Genomic DNA, 8,712 nt, shown 5'->3' on the forward strand with positions numbered 1-8,712 from the left:
CGACCGGCCAAGCGCATTCACGCGACATGTAACGGGTTTTCTCTTCCACCAACTTGCGTGTCGCACGCCGGTACGTGTTCGACGTCTAAACTTGTTGCTTTTACACTGGGCGAATCATGCATCTAAAATAGAAATAATATACACAAGGCACCAGTAAAACGACTATCGCAGGGCTTAAGATTTTTCAATTCCTTGAATTGCCTACTATAAATTTTTTTTCAATAAATGTTTGTCTCTTGGTGTAGTCCTTGCCGTACCTCTGCAATTAAAGATTGCTCTTGAGATTGAGTTTTGCAGTTGAAGATCCTAGTATATATCTTTTCAATCGATTTAAATACATCGGAGAATTGATGTAGATTTGTCCGTGCGCGTATAGTATAGACCAGCGGTCAACCAACTTTTTGAAACTCACGGACCACTAAATACATATTCTAAATTCTAAAGACCACTTTTAGCTTAAAATAGCTTTTTACATAAATACCGTTAAATAAATCGATGAGGTATTTTTTTTCGGTCATATTTAACTTGTTATTTTCATTGTTTACTGCAATGGATCTATTATCCACATAATACCATGTCTACGGTCTTATTTTTTTGGGAAATAACGACAAAAATATTCTGTAAGTACCTAACGTTCAAATTTTTCTGCGGACCATTTAAATTTTTTCGTGAACCACCGGTTGGCGATCGCTGGTATAGGCAATGGTCTACGATATTTGTTCACATGAGTACCTAATAGTTTTTGTGATCCCAACGAATACAAAGATTTGTTAACACATTTTTGAGTTTTGTTTAGTACACACTTTACTCATTGCATCACATTTTAAATGCATCGAATTACACTCGATTTTAGACCTTGGTCTCACGGCGGGTTGTAATTCAAAATCCGAAAATTTGTATTATCCTCTCAAAGCAGTATTCGATTACTGATCTCTCGCTTCGTAATAATTCGAGAAGACCACATCATCTTGTAGTATGTTGATGCATACATATCCTATGTTTTTGCATCACTCATAGACCGATGCTCAACACGGTTTTCGAATCTACCTGGGCAATCGCAGTACACTTGTTGGTAGATGAGTGGATAGTAATAAGCCATATTTTTTATGCTTTGTAAACTTTTTGAGATTATTTCATATTTTTATACTTATTTTTATTGATTGTTGCGGTCGATAAAAGTAAAAACAGAATACACATTATACGAAAACATTGTTGAAATAAACTGAAATGTGAAATTGGTTTAATTAGTTATAATATAATAGTTATCCCAGTATAACAGTGATTTATAATTAGGCACATGCGTATTATAATTTTAAGAAAACATTTTATTATTTTACACGATTCAACTAATATAAAATGTATTTCGTAAAAACCGAGAATTATAATATATCATGCAATATGTTTTATCCATAAATATTTAAATGTTGAATATACAAACTTAAAATCTATAAAAATTGTAAGTCAATGCTGTTTATATTTAATGTACGAGAAAAGTATAAACATTTAAGAAAAACACCCCAAAATTAAACATGATCAACTTGGTAACAACAGCATCAGGATACCTTGGGGGCTCTAACCGGTTTGAAGAAATGCGGGTGGTATATCATGGTAGGTCATCAAGACATCAGGAGAGGTCATAATGATGTTGGTCGTGTATTAAACGACCAGCCGATAGCTAAGACTTGTTCTACAAAGTAAACGACTTCAATAGATTGTAGGTACATATTTATACTCAGCTCACATAGCAACGCGTCACTAAATTATGGCATCATGAAAACAGGTTGTGAATAGGATATTTTAAGAAGTGTAGTCTTCAAATTAATATATCTATATTATTTTTGTTTTTACTGTTAGTTGAATTCGTATTTAAAAATTTCAGCCATACTCAATTTTTAACAATATTAACCTTTAAAAATCTCATTCATTATAATTTAATAAGTATGGCAGCAAAAATAATCAATTTCAAAATGATAACTTACATATTATTAACTAGAAAATACAATTTTAATTTAGAATTTGTTAGTAAATAATATATTTCTGACTTGAACAATCTATTCTAGAGAATGATTTTTTTTCATTATAAATGTATGTATTTAATTTGAGGTTTTACGTGTTTTATATAATTATTTTTAAATTTTTAATTTTCAATTTAAAAAGCGTTCCAATTTTTGTTTTCAGATTTTTTCATGTTTTAATTTATGTTTTTAATGTTTTTTTTTATCTTGATTTATATAAATTCGAATAAAGTTTAATTAAGTATAAAAATATAGTGCATGCTTCTTTTTTCTAAGATAACCTAAATATTATTATGATAATATAAGTCGTAATTATATCAGAATAAAATACATCAAGCTTCTCGTATGTTTAAATTACATAATAAGTAAAAGTAAGAATCGTGTTTGTAATTTTAAACCTTAAAATCGTTTTGATTATTTTAATACATAAGATAAGAATTCACTGGGACATCAGTGATGATGATATTTTTTGCAGAACGGAAGTGAAATAACCAAATATTCTCATTCTGTTTTGATACCGACATAATGCTGGTGACCAAGAAATTTAAAAGGTAATTTTTTCGGAAAAGCTTACACAATGTTTATTGTGCTGAATGGATGTACGTGTGGGACACAGAAGAGTTTAACGTTTCCAGAATAATCTTAAGCCTTTCCTACCGTAGAAATGAATACATAAGGCAATTAAAACATATTTTATATGTACCTATGCACATTTTTTTTTTTTTTTTATAGTCAGTCGGCTAAATGAACTTGGTTGCTCTACTATAAAAATTACTTCTCTATATCCCTGGTCCAACGAGATGTATGCAATGGATGGAAGACGAAACCTCCACATTCTTATTGATCTTTAGCCTTTTGGATTCAACCTCTATGCATTTGAATGATCTTATTTACTTTTACGGTCTATCGTGATTTCCTAGTGTGGTATAACCATATGACGTGTAAATACGTATATATCGCGACGGATGACGAGTGTTCGAACATAGCGTTCGAGATTAGACAATTTCCGAGGAAAATCTGTCGTTTTCCATTGCGCTTCGCAGGTAAAAAGCAAAAGAACGGGTTAAGAAACGTATATTAAACGTGGACGCGAAGAAATTTTTTTATCGAAATGAGTCTTAACATCTAACTTTTATTGAAATGTAAAATTAGAAATAAAAAATTTAGAAATTATTTTCTAAGTCGGTTAAGGAATTAAAATAAGAATATAGTATTACATTTTTCGTTATTCATTGTACGTTTGTGTATGCAAAATTAAATTTTATAAATATGATTATGAATTTTTGTTTCACTTTTTTTTACCTCTGAATGCAGATCATCGATTTGCAAACACACTAACCTTTAGTTGATGATAAAGATCAATGAATAAAAATTAACAGTTAATATTGATGTTGGTACGTGCTTGTAAAAAATGGTGGAATCGATTTTTTGCTCAAAAAATACTAGAAAAAAATCATGTTTTTTTTAGAAATTGCAAATATTATAAAAAAGTAATCTTATATACAAATCTGTATATCTATGATAGTTTGCATTTTTTTAAGATTTAAAACTATGTGTGAGAGTGATGAACTTTTAACGACAAAATACGAATAAAGAAATGTAATTTTATCAATAATTTGATTTAATATAAATCGCAGTGAATAATAATAATAGTACAACGTTTTGATGAGTATTTCAACTCATTGTCGAAATATTGCACGCAAATAAAGTAGTAAATTCCTAGCTTTCTAATTACGATTCCAGGTAAAATCTCGGCACTGGGTAACTCTTACGCCCACAAAATTACTAACTACAAAAAATATTATCTCAACGGAACAATAGCTAAACTAGTTTTTGAGGAGTAGAGGAGGTATAAGACGCTTATGACAACGGTTTTTCGTTCAAATGTTCGTGTAGTAGCGGTAGAAGTTATAATAGTAATTATTAGGGTACTCGTTACTGTATTCACGTGATGTAACACAAACGAACATGGCATGTCCACTGGACCATCCAACCAAATATTATATATATAGTTAAATTTATGTTAAAAAATATATTGAGACCGAAGTTCAATATATTTTACCTTCCAAAGACGACTTGATGTACGTTGGTTGATCCTCAAAATTATTTCGAGACATTTTATTTTTTTATGTTAATAAATCACAATAAAGTAAAAGATAATATAATGGAGAAATATGAATTCTGAGAAAATATATTTTTTTGTAGCGTATTGATTTCATGGTTAAAATTAAGATTAAAAGAAATCATTCGAATTAATTATCATTACACAGTTGCAGACATATAAGTACAATATATTATACAAAACCAATAAATTAAAAGTATAATAATAGCACTTGGCAAGATTAATTCTGTAATTAGTGCAACGCCGTGTCCACACATTGACGCCAATGTCGGTGCCAATCAAGGGCGCAACTAGAGCCCAAACATTGGGTGTGCTGAAATTTCTGAAAATGAAATAAAATGGTATTAAACTGTAATTACTATAGATTATATAGATCAGAAAAAAAAACAGAAGTGCTACTTTTGAACTCAGGAGTGTTAAAACCCTATTTCGCCCCCCCCTAATTGCACCTATGGTACCAATAGTGTTCGTTCAGTATGTGGATCGATCAAATAGTATTGTAGCCAATATTGGCAACAATGTTGAAACATATCAGTCCGCAAATAATCAGTTTATTTTCAGTTTTTTCAACTAAGAAGTGTACAATATTTTTATACTTAGAGAACACTGATTACGTTTATACGAATAAATTCTAAATAACGCGATAAATAAAAATGCTAAAAAAACAATTATATTTATCATTCTAGATACTCGATAATTCGTTAAAAAGTATAATTTACAACTCGTTTGGAATAAAAGTAGGTATACATAATTGATTTTATACCAATTCCTGAAACAATTACATTATTTTCCCACGTACGAGTACATGTACGTATCTAATGCAATCTTAACTTGCATCTAAATTCAATTGAAATAAACACTGTTTTATTTCGGTAAATAAACATTTTCAGCTATATTTTGCAGATTTTAATCCATCCTCACAATGAATCATTCGTCATACCCTATATATCTTTTTGAGTTTAACCCTAATAGTCTCTAAAATAAATCTATGTGTAAACTGTTAATTTATACCTATTCAAATTATACTTTTCAATAACAAGTTGGTAACTTATATTATTATTATACTTTAACAAGTAAAACAATGACGTATTTATGAATTATCGTTCAACTGACAAAATGAATATGAACTTTTGTAATTTTTTTTATTTTATTAAAAAAGACTTACAATCTGTATTTGAAAAAAAAAACACAATAATTAAATAAGAAATTTATACAATATTATTACATAACGGAATAGCTTGATGAGGGAGGCTATCCATTGATAGAACCCTTCGGAGCGTGATTTAAATTAATTTAAGAGGTCACGCCATCAACGTCTTTTCAGACGGCGATGAGGGTTTTCGGGTAGTGAGCGCATAGTGTTATAGTTTTGAATGAAATTTTGTATAGTATTTTTTGGCTAGTTGGTCTACTGTATATATTTTTTAGTCTTTATATAGTGCTTTATTAGTTATGTACCAAGGGGCTGAGGCAATAAAACGAAGTGAGATTGATTGGAAGGATTGAATGGATTGGGTATAGGTTGGTTGGCGCAGCCTCAGATTTGCATACCGTAAGCCCAAATAGATCTTAATAGAAATTTGTATAAAATTGTTTTAGTGTGGATTGATAATTTGGATTTAAATATGGGGCGAAGTATATGTAGACGGTTATTTAGTGTTTTGCGTTTTGCTTTTAAGTGGGGGCCTTTCTTATTTTAAACGTAATACATTATTAATTAATGTTTTTCAAAACCACTTATTATATTGAAATATTGCGTAGTGTTTACTATGTAACAAAAACATATTGTTATTCGATTAAAACATAACACGTTTGATTAATATTTGTATTCATATTGAGCATTTAAAAATTATGAAATTATATTAATTGTTGGCAAACAGTCAATTGGGTTAAAACGAAAAAATTGGTTGAGAATACAAATTTTTATATAGAGACTTAGTTATGATTTCTAAATTTTTGCAATAGTTAAATAATAATGTAGCATTTCGAACTTCGTATACTATGAAGTATTATTCAAAATCGCAATCTTACATTTTCTTGATTTTTTCATGTTTGGTGTATTTTTTGTAAATATTTTTTGACCACGGGATTTTATATAAGGTGTTTTTTCAATGAATAAAGAAACTAGTAAAAGCATAACAAGTGCAGTTATAGGTCTAATGGCAACATTTCGCAGATGAAAAAAACCTTTAAAAAATGTTGCAATTAAGTCCATCACTACACTTGTTACACTTTTACTAGTTTCTTTATTCATTTAAGAAACACTCTAAATAAAGTACACAGTGTAATAATTGTTAGTATATTAGTAAATCAAAAATTAAAACTATTTCTTATTTCAGAAAATATCATTTGTATTTTGCTCATCGAAAGACAAAAGATTAAAACATTTGAAAATTTTACAAAATTTAGTTTTTAGTAAGCATTTACCAATCAATACGAATAAATTCTAAGGTAAATTATAATATTAATTATTACCAAGGTTCACGCACTACCTCAACATAATAAAACCAAATTATGTTGAATACATGTATAAATTTACATATTTTAATATATATATAACATACCTTTAATTTTTGAATTAATATGATAATATGAAAATCAATGAAGTGTTTTTTAAGTACTTAATTTATTTATTTGTAAGGAAAAAAATATTATTATGATTTAAAATTACTAAAACCAATTATACTCGTATTATATTAATTTTCTTAAGTATTACATTTTTAATTTATTATTTAGTTAATACAAATTAACTAGAGGGTTGGAACACCGCTTACTTCCAATCAATTGTGACTTTAATTTCTCGATTTAATATCAAAATAATCAAAAATAACATTTTATTTTTGTGTTGCTTTTTAAAAATGTTCTTGCCACCTCTGAAATTTTATCACTCCTCTCAAGAGGAGTGTGCCCAAAGGTTGAAAACCGCTACTTCAAAGGATATGACGTATATTTTACCAATTTTCTTCAATGTATTTTTTAATTTATTTTTTTTATATTCAGTCACAAATTTTTTGGCTTAGTGAATTATTTGATGATGAACTTTTGATAAAAAAAAAAATTGTAAACTGCGATTTGTTAAAAAAATTATTTCGGAAACCTATTCTTGAATCATTTAGGTAATGAAAATAATAATAACAATGATGAAAACAATTTAAATAAATACAAGAACTGCATATCATTATCAGTATTGGGACTCATCTCGATAAATTCATCTAGATAAATTATCTAGATAGATTTTTTGCTATCTTTTATCTAATCTAGATAAATAATGCTAATTTATCTAATTACTTATCTAAGATAAAATTTTTACTTATCTAGATAAATTTCTGTATTCTTGTCAAGATTAGAGTTATTTTTATTCTTGTACGGAGACGAATCCAACAAATCAGAGATCATCAAAATTGGTCAAAATTGAATTAAAAATTCTGTAAATAACCTGACTTTCTTTTATACATATAGATTTTGTATTCATAATCATAACTCGTACATTGTTAATAAGTAATTATTATTTCTTGTTATGACATTTTTTTGTATTTTCACGTCGGGAAAATATTTTTGGTATTTTTAAACTTACTTTCTTATTTTTCCATGGAAGTTCCAAATATAGTAGGTATTTGATTTTAATATACACATGTAACTCATACGCTGAATAGTCATTATTTCACTCTTGGAACCCGTGAAGTCTTAACTACTTATAGAATAATGAAAATCATCAAATTAATATTATATGGAAAACAATATTATTAACTTAAAATCATTTTTTATGAATTCGATATTCATCCTGATATGTACAGAGCAATTTTTTTTTTTTTTTGTGTAACATTTTAATGACTAACTATCATTAAATATTGTATATTATATATAAATACTGCTTAATGGTACTCTACATTACTACAATAAACATTAAACACCTAGGTAACTATTGATAATAATGACTTTAATCGAGTCTTCATAGATATTATTAGAATATGAAATATTGACCAAAAAATAACATTTTTTGAAAATATATTTTTTTTTATCTAGATAAAAACGAAATTATCTATTATCTTTATTTAGATATTTTAATTTTTTTTTATCTTTTATCTTTATCTAGTTAAATTTTGCATTATCTATTCCCAACACTGATCATTATAGAACTGTAAAATAATTCTACCTGTTGTTATACACTGCTTATAAAACATATTCTTTATGGTAAAATTTACAGCATATTAATTTTGGCTTACACATTTTTACTTACTATGCTAAATACAAGTAAAATAATTTTCCCTAAAGATTTAATTATAAATATTATAAGATTATCCTTTTTATTTTTATATGTTGCATGTGAGAAATCATTCTCTATACTAAAATTTATTAAGACAATATTGAAAAGCACATCATCCGATTCATATGTAGATGTTATACTAATAGAGAAAAAGTAAAAGAAAAATTTATAAATTATATTTACAAAGAAAGAATTATTGGTAATTCAAAAAATAAAAGTGCATTACGCAATAAAGTACTTTCATATTAAATTGTCTTGTTGTATTATTAATGTGCCAATTTTATTTTAATTAATATAAAAGTTAGTTGATA

The sequence above is a fragment of the Sipha flava genome, unplaced genomic scaffold, assembly GCF_003268045.1.
Source record: "Sipha flava isolate LNK unplaced genomic scaffold, YSA_version1 32_pilon_pilon, whole genome shotgun sequence".
NCBI lineage: Eukaryota > Metazoa > Arthropoda > Insecta > Hemiptera > Aphididae > Sipha > Sipha flava.